At 35.6% G+C, this 12,697-nt stretch overlaps 1 pseudogene; it reads right to left on the bottom strand.

Annotated features, from left to right (window-relative positions):
* Window positions 1-742: 742 nt before the first annotated feature.
* Window positions 743-10,693, bottom strand: LOC117027124 (nucleolin-like; annotated as a pseudogene).
* Between the last annotated feature and the right edge of the window lie 2,004 nt (window positions 10,694-12,697).

Genomic DNA, 12,697 nt, shown 5'->3' with positions numbered 1-12,697 from the left:
TTTTTCCAAGTCAAGTTGCTGTCCTTTCAATCTTAGTTGTGAAGGGCGCAGCTCAGCTCCAGGTACAGTTGCTGTTGTTAGTTGCAGGGGGTGCAGCCCACCATCTCTTGCGGGAGTTGAACCAGCAACCTTGTGGTTGAGAGGACGCGCTCCAACCAACTGAGCCATCCGGGAGCTCAGCAGCAGCTTAGCTCAAGGTGCCGTGTTCAATCTTAGTTACAAGGGGCACTGCCCACCATCCCTTATGGGACTCGAGGAGTTGAACTGGCAACCTTGTGGTTGAGAGCCCACTGGCCCATGTGGGAATCGAACCGGCAGCCTTCGGAGTTAGGAACATGGAGCTCCAACCGCCTGAGCCACCAGGCCGGCTCCTGTTATTTGCGTATTTAGCCAAGTGATTTTTGATCAATAGTAAACATATATTGGGATCTCTTAAATTTATATGTATATGTACTCCTTTGAAGTGGCATTGTTATCAATGTATATAGTTTAGTCTTAACCACCTTTACTTTCTGTCATTAGCACATTCTATTAATTGCCTTTGTCTTTTGCTATTGCATATTGCTAAATAAATTGATTAGATATTGCTAAATAAATTCATCAGCCTCACTCTAGCATGTGTCTCTCTTCCTTCTTTTCCCTGCTCATCATTACAAAGGCTGTGTCATTGATCAGGTAACAGAGTAAAAACCCCAGAGTCCTTCCTTTCAAATGGAAGAGGGAAAGACAGGGATAGAAGAAACTATTCAAATTTTGTTTTCTTTCCTTGTGGCTTGTGGTCTCCTCCTCTTCCTCTGCCTCCTCGCCCTTCCAAAGCCTCCCTGGCCTCTGCCACCAAAGCCACCTCAGTCTTCCCTGCCACTACCTTGGCTCTAAATTCACCTCTGCCTCTACCACGAACCCTGAAATCACCTTCACCCTTAGGCTTGGCCCAGTCCGAAGTAACTCTTTCCATCCATTTCACCATCTTCCATGGCCTCCGTGGTGGCTTTGGCATCTTCCCCACTGCTGAAGTCTACAAAACCAAACCCTTTGGAAGGTCCAGTCACCCGGTCGGTGACTATCCTTGTCAGGACAGAGCCATCAAATAACTCTTGTAAGGTCACTTCTGTAGTCTCTTCAGACAGACCTCTGACAAACAGTTCTGGATGGCTGACTTCTTCCATTAGGTGATCCTCTAGGTCTTGCAGTTGTAGTCTGATTGCTCTGCCCTCAATTTCTCTTTTATTACGGGAATTTAAAGCTTTAGCATCTTCAAATGAAACAAATTCTATAAATGCATACCCTTTAGATTCGCCAGTTTAGTTCTAGGGCATTTTGATCAAAGTTGCCCTCTCAGATACTTACTGAATAGTGTCTTCTGCACTGCAGGAGGGTTTGCTTAAAACCAGAGTTTTTGGTTCACCACTCCACGTGCTATTCTTTCCACATCTATAGCCTTGACTTTGACCTTTCTCTCGGTATAGTACAGGAAAATGGTCCGCCAATCTCTCTCTGCTCTCTGCTTTTCTTTCAATGTTTTTTTCTGCATCAGCTTGCCTTAAATTCAATATAAGCGATCCTTTTACTCTTTCCATTCTTGCTGATTAATCTGATCTCCACAGCATCTTTAAAAGGCACTTATTTTAATTCCCTTGCGTAACTTTATAAGGTAGAATTTTAGCCAAAAGTGTTCTTGCATCTCGATCTTTTTTATTGTCTTTTTCCTTTGGTTTTTCTAGTTTAATTTCATTGCCAAAGACTTTTAAACCAGTGAATTCCAAGGCTTTCGGTAGGTCTTCAGCAAATTCAAAACCCACAGAGGCAAACTTCTTAGACACACCAATTCTGACACCCACAACAGCAAGGTCATTTTTAGCAAAAGTGTCACTGATACCAGTTTTTAATTCAGGAGCAGATTTGTTGAAGTTCAGGTTTCCAACAAAGAGATGGAGAGATGTCGTTGGCTCAGTGGCTTCTACTTTCTGTTTCTTGGCTTCAGGAGCTGCTTTCTTTTTGGCCATTTCCTTCTTTCATTTCCCAGGTGCTTCTTTGACGGGCTCTTCCTCCTCTTCATCTTCCTCATCATAGTCTTCCTCATCTTCCTCATCATCTTCGTCATCATCCTCTTCATCTTTGTCCTCAGCGGTGCTCTTGAATTTCACAGGAGCAGCTTAGCTTTTGCAGGAGCTTTCTTGCCTTTGGCTGCTGTAATCTCCATAGATTCTTCTTCAGAGTCATCTTCTTCATTGTCCTGATCCTTCTCATCATCTTCCTCCTGGTCATCTTCTCCTCATCATCTTCACCGTAGGCAAAAGCAGCAGCAGCGGCTGCTTTCATCAACACTGGCTCAAATTCTTCCTCATCTTCATCTCCATCCTCCTCCTCACTGTCATCACCTCCCTAGCCACTATCTTCCTTCTGCCATTCTTGCCATTCTCTGCTCCCTCGACAGGGGTGGCTGCTCCCTTCTTAGCAGTGGTTGCTATCAATGTTTGCTGGGTGTGGCTCCCATCTCGCCAGGTGTCACCACCGATTTGGCGACCGGTTGCCGGTTGCCTTTTTGCCAGGGGTGACAACTGCTTTCTTGGCTGGCGTGGCAACTGCCACCTTTTTTGTTAGGGAAACTATCACCTTATTTGCTGGATGTTTTTAACATTTAAATTGAAATTTTAATTACTCTTTTCCTTCAGTCTTTATTTTTATTTATTATTTTCTTAAATAAATAGGTTTTTTGAAGTTATATATTTACTACTAAGTATTACTTTAGCTGCATTCTGCAGTTTTCAATTACCACTTTCATTATTTGGTTTTATTTATTTCAAGTTTGAAATGTTTTATAATTTCCACTATTTTCTTTTTCAATGAGTTATTTAAACATCTGTTTAAATTTCCAACTATATGGGGAACTTCGTTTTTTCATTGCTGAATTCTATTTTATGTTTCTTTGTCTGAGAATATGATCTTTGTGATTTAAAAAAAGTCTTAATTTATGACCTACTCTATGGGTCCCATGTTTTGTAAATGCTCTGTGTGGGCTTGATAATAATGCATATTTTTCATGGTTAGTTCAGAATTTACTTAAACATAAATTATATATACATATTTTTATCACAGACATTAATTTATCAATATTCATAATTTTATTCATAAATCCTTTATATTCTTAATATTTTTTCTCTGCTCCTGAGAGGAATGTATTAAAATATTCCACTATAATTTTGTTATTGTGATTTTTTTCTCTTATAATTCTGTCAGTTTCTGCTTTACATTTTTCAAAGTTATGTTGTTAAATGCATAAAGTATGTAGTATTACTTATTTTGCATCAATGTTTTCTTAACCTTAACTTACATTTAAGTGATTTTATAATATAGTTACGAAAGATATTAGAATTAATAAGTAGATTTAGTTAATTAGAATTAATTATATCTTCTCTGGTAAGTCCTTTTCTATTGCTTCAGTTTTAGTTTTGAGTAGGGTTTTAATTATTTAGACAGTCTGGTCATCTGATATTAGATGGGTTTCCTTTGTTCACATTAATCCTGATTACTGATGTATTTGGAGTTCTATCATTTCATATTTTCTTTGCCTTTCCCCCCTCCTTTTTCTGACTTACATTGATGTGATAAAGTTTTCTACATTTTCTTTTTTCCTCATCCTATAACAGTTTAAAGCTATTAGCAGCATCTGTATTGATTTTTACTTTTATTTTGCTTATTGTTTATGTTTATTGCTTATCCTTAATTCTAACACATATACTTAATTATAAAATCTTTTAACAAATTCAAAAATTATTCAATAGTTCTTATCACCTCTGAAACATGAAAAAGAACCTTAGCTTCTTTTGTCTATCCATTAAACAACCTCCCCCCATTTTGTACTTCTATTTAGAGTTTTTCCTAATATTAAAAAGTATAAGCCATGATTTTGTATTAGAGTTTTTCCTAATATTAAAAAGTATAATACCATGATTTTGTATTAGAGTATATTACTAATCATAGTTACTAGCTGATTGTATCAAGATTTGTGCCCAACTTTATTTCTTACATCCATTTCTTCCTCTGGAGTATATATTACTAATGAAGATCTATGGTTGGCAGCTCTCTTTTTATATGTCTAAAATGACTTATTTGGGGCTCATTCTTGAATAAGATTTATATATAAAACCTATGCTGATTTCTATCAGCATTTAAAGATGCTATTCTATTGTTTTTCTGGCATCTGTTATAATGCTGACAAGAAGCCAAATTGCCATTTCTTTGTAGTTTATTATGTCTTTCATAGCATTTAAGATTTTGCTTTTTCTCTTATTTTTCCATAGTTTCACTACAATATATCTAGGAGTAGATTTATTTTTGTTTATCTTCCTTAACACTCTGTACTTCAGAACCCAGGACTAATGTCTTTCTTTTATCCTGGAAAATTATCACCTACTATTTCTTCAGATTTTACTATTTCTATCTCTTTGTGCCATACTCCAGGAAAATTGTTCAGTGCCATTGCTCAACTCATAAATCCTTTTTCTTCATTGTATCCAGTCTATAATATACTTTGCCATTTGAATTCTCCAATTTGAAAATTTCCTGTCTGAAATGTCTTTATTTTTCATTTTCAAAACATCTGTTTCTTCCTATATTTTAAAAAAAATTCTATCATTTTTTTCTTAAGTGGATATTAATCCTTCATTCATCTCTTTAAATGTCCTAAATATATTGAAATCTTTGTTATACTATGAATATTAGTTTTTTCCTGTGAATTAATGATTTGATTATATTGATTAAATCATTGACTTCCTTAGTATTAAAATTCTCCAGCATGTGTTTTGATATTTTGGTTTGTAGACCTATTTTGAATGGAAGACTAATTGTGTCATTTGTTGTCTCTGTCTTTCTCTCTCCTTATTCTTTCATAAGTAGTATGATGCTTCTTTTCAGCCTCTCCAGCCTTAGAAAAAGAGGAAATTCTGTAATGCATGTCTGATGACGTGGATGAATCTTGAGGCCATTTTGCTAGGTGAAATAAACCAGTTACAGAAGGATAAAAACTGCATAATTCCACTTAAATGAGGTATCTAAAATAGTCAAATACATAGAATCAAAGAGTAGAATGGTGGTTTCCAAGAGTTGAGGCAGAGGGCGAAATGGGGATTTGCTATTCAATCAGAATAACGTTTTAGTCAAGCAAGATAAATGTTTTTGAGATCTGCTATACAATACTGCAACTATAGTTAACAACACTATGCTGTATATTTAAAATTTTGTAAGAGGTCATATCTCATGTTAAATATTCTTATTAGCACATTAAAATAAAATTTAAAATGTATATTTATCTTGCAAAGTAGTTCTATAAAATGAGATTAACAGACAGTTCCTGGTCCATAGTATTACTAAATAAATGTTTGTTTCATTTTTTTAATTAAAAAAAAAAACAAAAAACTAAAAACAGCCTTGCTGCACCTCGTACCTCATGTAATGTCACCTTGTTGACTGAAGTTGTACCTATTTTCCCAATCTGACAAGCACAGTGAATGAGAGCTACTTATATTTCTTCTACTTAGATCTTCATTTATGGGAGAAAAAAAATTTTTGACATTAGACCTTCCCAAAACGCGAAACACCAAAGTCTAATATCAACTCCATTAAAAAATTCTTAGCAACATTTATACTCATAGTTCCATTTCCAGTTTCCACAGAATTTTCTATATATTAATGTCTAACTGATTTTCTCGATAAATCTATTTAAAATTTCAAACATGGCATCATCATTGTTTGTCCAGCACCGCTCATGATCAGAGCTGAACTACCCCTGTTTCCTGAGTACTTTTTTTTCAAGTGTATGGTCTTTATGTAACCCAATCAAATTTTGGCAATGAGGACCTTAACTCCATCAGACTTATGCATAACTCTGATTCTCTTTGATGTCCTGTTTTTTCCCCTTTCTTTACCTTTTCTCCTCCTGGTTATCCTAAGATACGTCTAGTTTTACTAAACGTCAATTTTCCACAAACTTCTGAGTACAGTGTAGCCTGGCCAAGATGGCAGCCACTTCCGAACTCAATGTTTTTCATATTAATTACATTTAATCATACTTAGTTTCATGAAACTGAAATAAACAAAGGAGGAGAAAAGAACCCCAGGGTGAATTTTGGGAGTATAGTACAGTAGTCCTCCCTTAACCATGGTTTCACTTTCCAGAATTTTAGTTGTCCATAGCCAATTGCAGTCCAAAAATATTACATGGAAAATTCCAGAAATAAATAATTCATAAATTTTAAATTGTGTGCTGTTGTGAGTAGCATGATAAAATCTCACACTGACCCACTCCATCCCTGCCTGAGACATGAATCACCCTTTATCCAGTGTCTCCATGCTGTGTACACTCCCTCCCCGTTTGTTACTTAGTAGCCTTTTGGGATACCAGATTGACTGCTGTGGTATCTCAGTGCTTGTGTTCAATAATCTTTATTTTACCTAATGATTTCTCATTCACCTTACTTCATCTAGTCATGCAGGCATTTTATCACCTCACATCATCACAAGAAGAAAGGTAAATGCAGTACAAGATATTTTGAGAGAGAAATGGCGTTTACATAACTTTTGTTACAGTATATTGCTATACTTATTCTATTTTATTGTTAGTTATTGTTGTTAACCAGTTACGGTGCCTAATTTATAAATTAAACTTTATCATATGTATGTATGGATAGGAAAAAAAAAAAGCATACATAAGGTTCAGGACTATCCACGATTTCAGGCATCCGCTGGGAATGTTGGAATATATCCCTGCAGAGAAGGTGGGGACTACTCTACATTATGGTTTTAAAGAAACCGCAGTAGTATTGTTTATTTTAGAGAAAAAAATTAAAACTTGGCTTAACTCATTTAAAAGTTCTAACACGTTCTCTTGTGATATCTGTTTGATATAAAAAGATGATGAGTTGTAGTCCCAGGCAACCAGAAATGTTGATGGTTGATCTTGTAATTTTGGCTTCACTATAAGAAGACCAAAGTGATTGTCAATGCAAAGATAGCCAAAATGGTTAGATATGTGTTCAATTCTAAAAGATGCTGTGATGAGGACTGAAAATCGAGAGAGGAGCTTTAGAAGACTATTGTGTCATTGAGAATAAATGATGAACACAAATGCACCTAAAGTAGTCTCAGGAATGTGTCTCACTTTTCAGTTCTGTGTTTGGTATCCTTTTGGGCTGCTATCACAAATATACCATACATGAAGTGACTTATAAACAATAGACATTTTCTTCTCACAATTCTTGAGGCTGTAAATTCAAGATCAGGGTGCCAGCATGGTTGGGTTTTGATGAGAATCCTCTTCAGTCTGCAGCAGATTTCCCATTGTATCCTCATATGGTAGATTGCAGAGAGAGAAAGCAAGCTCTCGTGTGACTCTTCTAAGTCCTGTTCATGGGGGCTCCAGGCTCATGAACTCATATAATCTTAATTGCCTCCCACCTCCTGACACCATCACATTGGAGGGCTGCGTTTCAACATATGAAGCTTGGAGGGCAAAAACATTCCGTCCTTAACAGTATTGTAAACGTTTTTAAGAAAGATGTTATAGTACACAATGCTCCACACAGAATGATTAGGTAGGAAGAGTGAAAACTATAAGTTCTTTGAGGCTCATTCATGTCAGTCTTTGCTCCTTCAGTGTAGAGACAAAGAGCTAGGATACAGTCATAGTTTATAATGACTGAAAGGTAGGTCCCAGGAATGGAACGGTATTTTGCCACTGCAGTGCTCCTCTGAATTTCTAGCATAACAGAAAAATTATTCTTGGCCCGGCACTTGAACATCTTTGACAAGTTCATAGCCTTCTGACAAGTTAAAAACATATTCTTGCATATTTGATATCCTGACCTTTGAAATTTTATTTCTCCTACTAAAATATTAAATAATACTATATTTCATTTGATCTAATTGAATATAACAAAAGATTTTCCTAAATATATGTAAGAAATAAAACTTTTCTCTGAACATTATATTGTTCTACTGACTTAAAAAGCCACTCAGGGACGTGAGTATTATAGACTCTTTTCTGGAGACATTTTATAAGTACCAAAGAGATTAAAATGATTAACATTTCCTCTTGTTTTCTGCTATTTCTGCAGCTGTCTTGGATCCTGAGAACAACCATACTGTTGAATCTAGCTACTAAAAAGTAAAAAATGCATCATAAATCTGTCCAGAAAAAGAAAGTCCTGAAATAATTCTTGCACTTTTTAATCTATTGCTCCTCTTCTTTTCTATTTTCTTTCCTTCCTTTTAAGAAAAAAAAATACTTTGGAACAAATTGATTTTATTAGATAACACATTGATCATACCCTTAGCCTAGGGTTAGAGGATAACTTTAAAAACAATATTAACTAAGGCAATCATCTAATTTTACTTAAATAAAACTGAAAATGTACACCCGACAAAATCATCCGTGAGACTACTTTAGGTGTATTTGTGCTTGTACTTTATTCTCAATGACACAGTAATCTACTAAAGTTCCTCTCTCGATTTTTCTCTTTGCAATCTGGAAGAACAGATTCACCAGTGATTGTGCTCATTTATAAAAGCATCCAAAACAAAATTGAACCCCAAGGCTGATAAGCTATAAAGATGCTGATCAGATCTGAGCAGAATGGACCATGCTTTGGGGCTCGCTCAGCTAAAGATGGTTCTAGAAGAATGATGGCTTTATATACACAATTACAAACACCACAGCTCTGTCAGATGAATGGAAACTCATGAAATATTGGGCCAGCCCTTTATTAAGTAAAGAATGACATTTTGTAAAATACTTCCTAAGATTTAGTAATTTTTGAAGGTAATTATATTCCCTACATTCTTTGGTAGAAGACATAAATGATACGACAAGAGAGAACAATCCAATAGTGTATACAGGCATAGTTCTACAAAACAAAGATTAATTGATTTTTTAATGGCTCAAGCTAAAAGGAATGAACCTTGTCAAATTTATATAATTGTTATCCATAACAAGTAGAAGTCATAATCGATAAGAAATTAGAGATGTTTGTTCTTTCAGAGTTCCTAACCAAAGAGAGTTGGAATATAAGAAAACAACTTGAAATTATTGTGTTTTCCAAAAATACAGATAGCTAAAAAATGTAGTTATACTGAGGCAGTATATTAAAAACAATATTGACTTTCAATGTGAGTTTAATGCACATTTATCAGGGATATTGTTAGTCCACAAGACCAGGTTTAGATAGATTTGCTCTTAATTATTATGTCCTAGAAAGCCTCTATGACTTTTCAGATTAATATTTTGTAACATGACTTTGAATTTGCTTTTCTGAAAATACTTTTTGTCAAATTAGTTTTATTCCTTCTTTGTTTAAATTAAAGTTTATTGGAGTGACAATTGTTAGTAAAGTTACATAGATTTCAGGTATACAATTCTGTAATACATCATCTACATATCACATTGTGTGTTCACCACCCAGAGTCAGTTCTTTTTCCATCACCATATGTTTCATCCCCTTCACCCTTATCTACCACCCCCTCTTCCCTTATCCTCCGATAACCACTGAACTATTGTCTGTGTCTATGAGTTTTTGTTTCTTCATTTATTTGTTTTGTTATTTGTTGTTTTCACTTTTATATACCACATATCAGTGAAACCATATAGTTTTCAACTTTTTGTGTCTGACTTATTTTGCTTAGCATGATGATCTCAAGATCCATCCATGTTGTCGCAAATGGTACTATTTCATCTTATGGCAGAATAGCATTTCATTATGTATATATACCACAACTTCTTCACCCAATCATCTATCGAAGGACACTTTGTTTCTATGTCTTTGCCACTGTAAATAAAGCTGCAGTGAACATTGGAGCACATATATCTTTACGGATAAATCGTTTCAGATTTTTCGGGTAGGTACCCAGGAGAGGGATTGCTGGATATAAATGCCAATTTAAAGTTTCCTGGATTTTCCAGATTTTATTTCATAATTCTACTGGTGAAACAATGATGAAAATTTATTATCATTACCTAGAGTGTTCTCATTTATCTCTTCTGCTCTTAGCTTCTCTATGAAGAACTTTTATGCTCAGTTCCTCCAGAGCCCCAGAATTCTCATGGTTTCTCCTGGCTTCCCACTAAAATAAACTTTCTCATATCCCTTATTTGCACAGATATATATATATATGAATAATAATAGCTTCTTCTTGTAGTATTAAGAAAATGAAGCTAGAATTATCCAGGCCCTTAAACACTGAAATCAGCAAATTTTGATAATCTCAGAGAATAATTTGAATTAAAATGAGGGAAATTAGATACATTCTAGTATATGTCTCAAAACTGTTTGTTTTTTTTTGATATGTACAAATTGTTTTATTGATGTGCAAATTTAATTTGAATTAAAATGTCAGAACAAGATATCTAAGACAGACTGGCTGCTAATATTTTCAAGGCTTCAGGCAAGAGTACACAAATGGAAGTCTACACACCCTATTTGTAAATATTTAAGAGTCATAAATCAAACTAACAGACTCTCAAATAAATATTTCCCACCCTCTTACCTTGACAAATAAAAGTTAAAACAACGGGCAGGCAAAATTTGAGTTTGCATTCTAGAAGCCCTCCAAAGCTTGTGCTACAAGTAATGCCCACAAGGGCTGGCCAAGAGCCTGTGGCTTGTAACCGCTGTCTCCTCTGTCCTGTCCTCTTGTCGTGCATTATAAAGCCCTACAAGTATTTGTGTGGAGATGCCAGCCTGCATTCCAAACACATTTACACCTCAAACACAACCAGTCTTTTGGCCCCTGTTAAGCCTAGGGGTATACATATTAATGATACCATCACCTTGGTTTAAATGAGGTCAATGGATGCAAACGGTGAGCTCTGGGCCACATGAGGAGGGACTTCCAGGGCACCAGGTACCCTGAACGTGGTCTAGAAGGCGGTTGAGGACACTGAGTAGCGAGGGCCCATTTTGCCATATAGGCTTATTGCCCACAGGAAGGTCATGGCTGGAGAAGATTTTCAAAAACCCAGGGCCCAGGTCAGGGGCCCCTCTTTCCCAGGTATAAAGATAATATTGACCTAAGTTCTCTATCATTCATTAAGGTGCAGGATCTAACTCAAGCAAGACTTAACTGAAACAGGATCTAACTCAAAACAAAAATGTCTATACATTTGTATAAAGGATTTTGGGAAAAAAATATATCTATATATATCTATCTATATATAGATAGATATATATATCACACACACACACACACATACACACCCCCACACCCCCCCATACACACAATACAGAGGATGCCAAAAAAATGTATACACATTTTAAGAAAGGAAAAAAACTGTATTAAATTGTAAACTTAGCATATAACAATAACAAAAGATAAACTTAGCATATAACGATAACAAAAGGTGAATACAAATCATGTGTATACATGTTTTTGGCACCCCCAGTATATATACAATGAAACAAAAATAACCAGCATTTAATTGGTGGGAAAATTGGGAGTTATTTACCCAATTTGAGAATACATGGTCTGACAATTACGTTTGCGAACTCATCCTAGAAAAAATACTACATACCTCATTGCTGAATATCACTATGGTCCCCTTCAAATTATTCCCCTTGGGAAGCTATGAACGAACGCCGGCCCCTAGTCCACCCTTCAAAGCAATTTTGGAACTCTTTTTCTGGAACGGTCATCAGAGCTGTCATTGTATCACCCTTAATATGTCCTGAATATTATCAAAATGTCTTCCTTTCAATATTTCCTTTATCTTCAGGTAAAGAAAGAAGTCACTGGGGGCCAGATCAGGTGAGTAGGGAGGGTGTTCCAATGTAGTTACTTGTTTACTGGCTGAAAACTCCCTCACAGACAGTGCTGTGTAAGCTGGTGCATTGTCGTGATACAAGAGCCATGAATTGTTGGTGAAAAGTTCAGGTTGTCTAACTTTATCATGCAACCTTTTCAGCACTTCCAAATAGTAAACTTGGTTAATTGTTTGTCCAGTTGGTACAAATTCATAATGACTAATCCGTCTAATATCAAAAAAGGTTAGCAACATCGTTGCAACAAATTCACAAACTTACTTGTGTCTCGTATATATTTCCCAGTGATATTTAAACTACCTGTGGTTTGTTAGAAAGGGGGAAATTTGGGTAAATCTGTAGTTTACGTTTGGAGGGATGTGTGGTAGACAGGATGTTTGCCTTCCAAAGAAGTCACATCCTAATCTGTGAATGTGTTGCAAAGAAGAATTAAAATCCTGGTTGAAATTAAGATTGATAATAAGCTGAGCTTAAAATAGGGAGATTATACCTTATTATTTAGATAACAAAGGTTCTTAACAATGGATGAGGGCGGCAGAAGATAGGCTAGAGTAAAGCAATTTGAGATCTAAGAAAGACTCAACTTGTCATTACTGGCTTTGAAGATGGAGGAAGGTGTCAACAGCCAAGGAATGTGGTGGTCTATAAAAACTGGAAAAAAAAGGCAAAGAAACAGATTCTTCCCCAGAACCTTCAGAAACGGATGACAGCCCTACCAACATCTTGATTTTTAGTCCAGTGAAAACTGTGTCAACCTTCTGATCTCCAGAGCTCTAAGGCAATGAATATGCATTGTTCTAAGAAATTTATTACAGAAATATAAAACTAATACTAATATCTAATTAGAAAGCTAAAACGAATATCTCAGCCCAATGTGATCCTTTGGAAAG

Source organism: Rhinolophus ferrumequinum, chromosome 9 (genome assembly GCF_004115265.2).
Source record: "Rhinolophus ferrumequinum isolate MPI-CBG mRhiFer1 chromosome 9, mRhiFer1_v1.p, whole genome shotgun sequence".
In the NCBI taxonomy this organism is placed as follows: domain Eukaryota; kingdom Metazoa; phylum Chordata; class Mammalia; order Chiroptera; family Rhinolophidae; genus Rhinolophus; species Rhinolophus ferrumequinum.
Note: the sequence above shows the minus strand (reverse complement) of the source record. Positions and strands in the feature narration are given on the sequence as shown.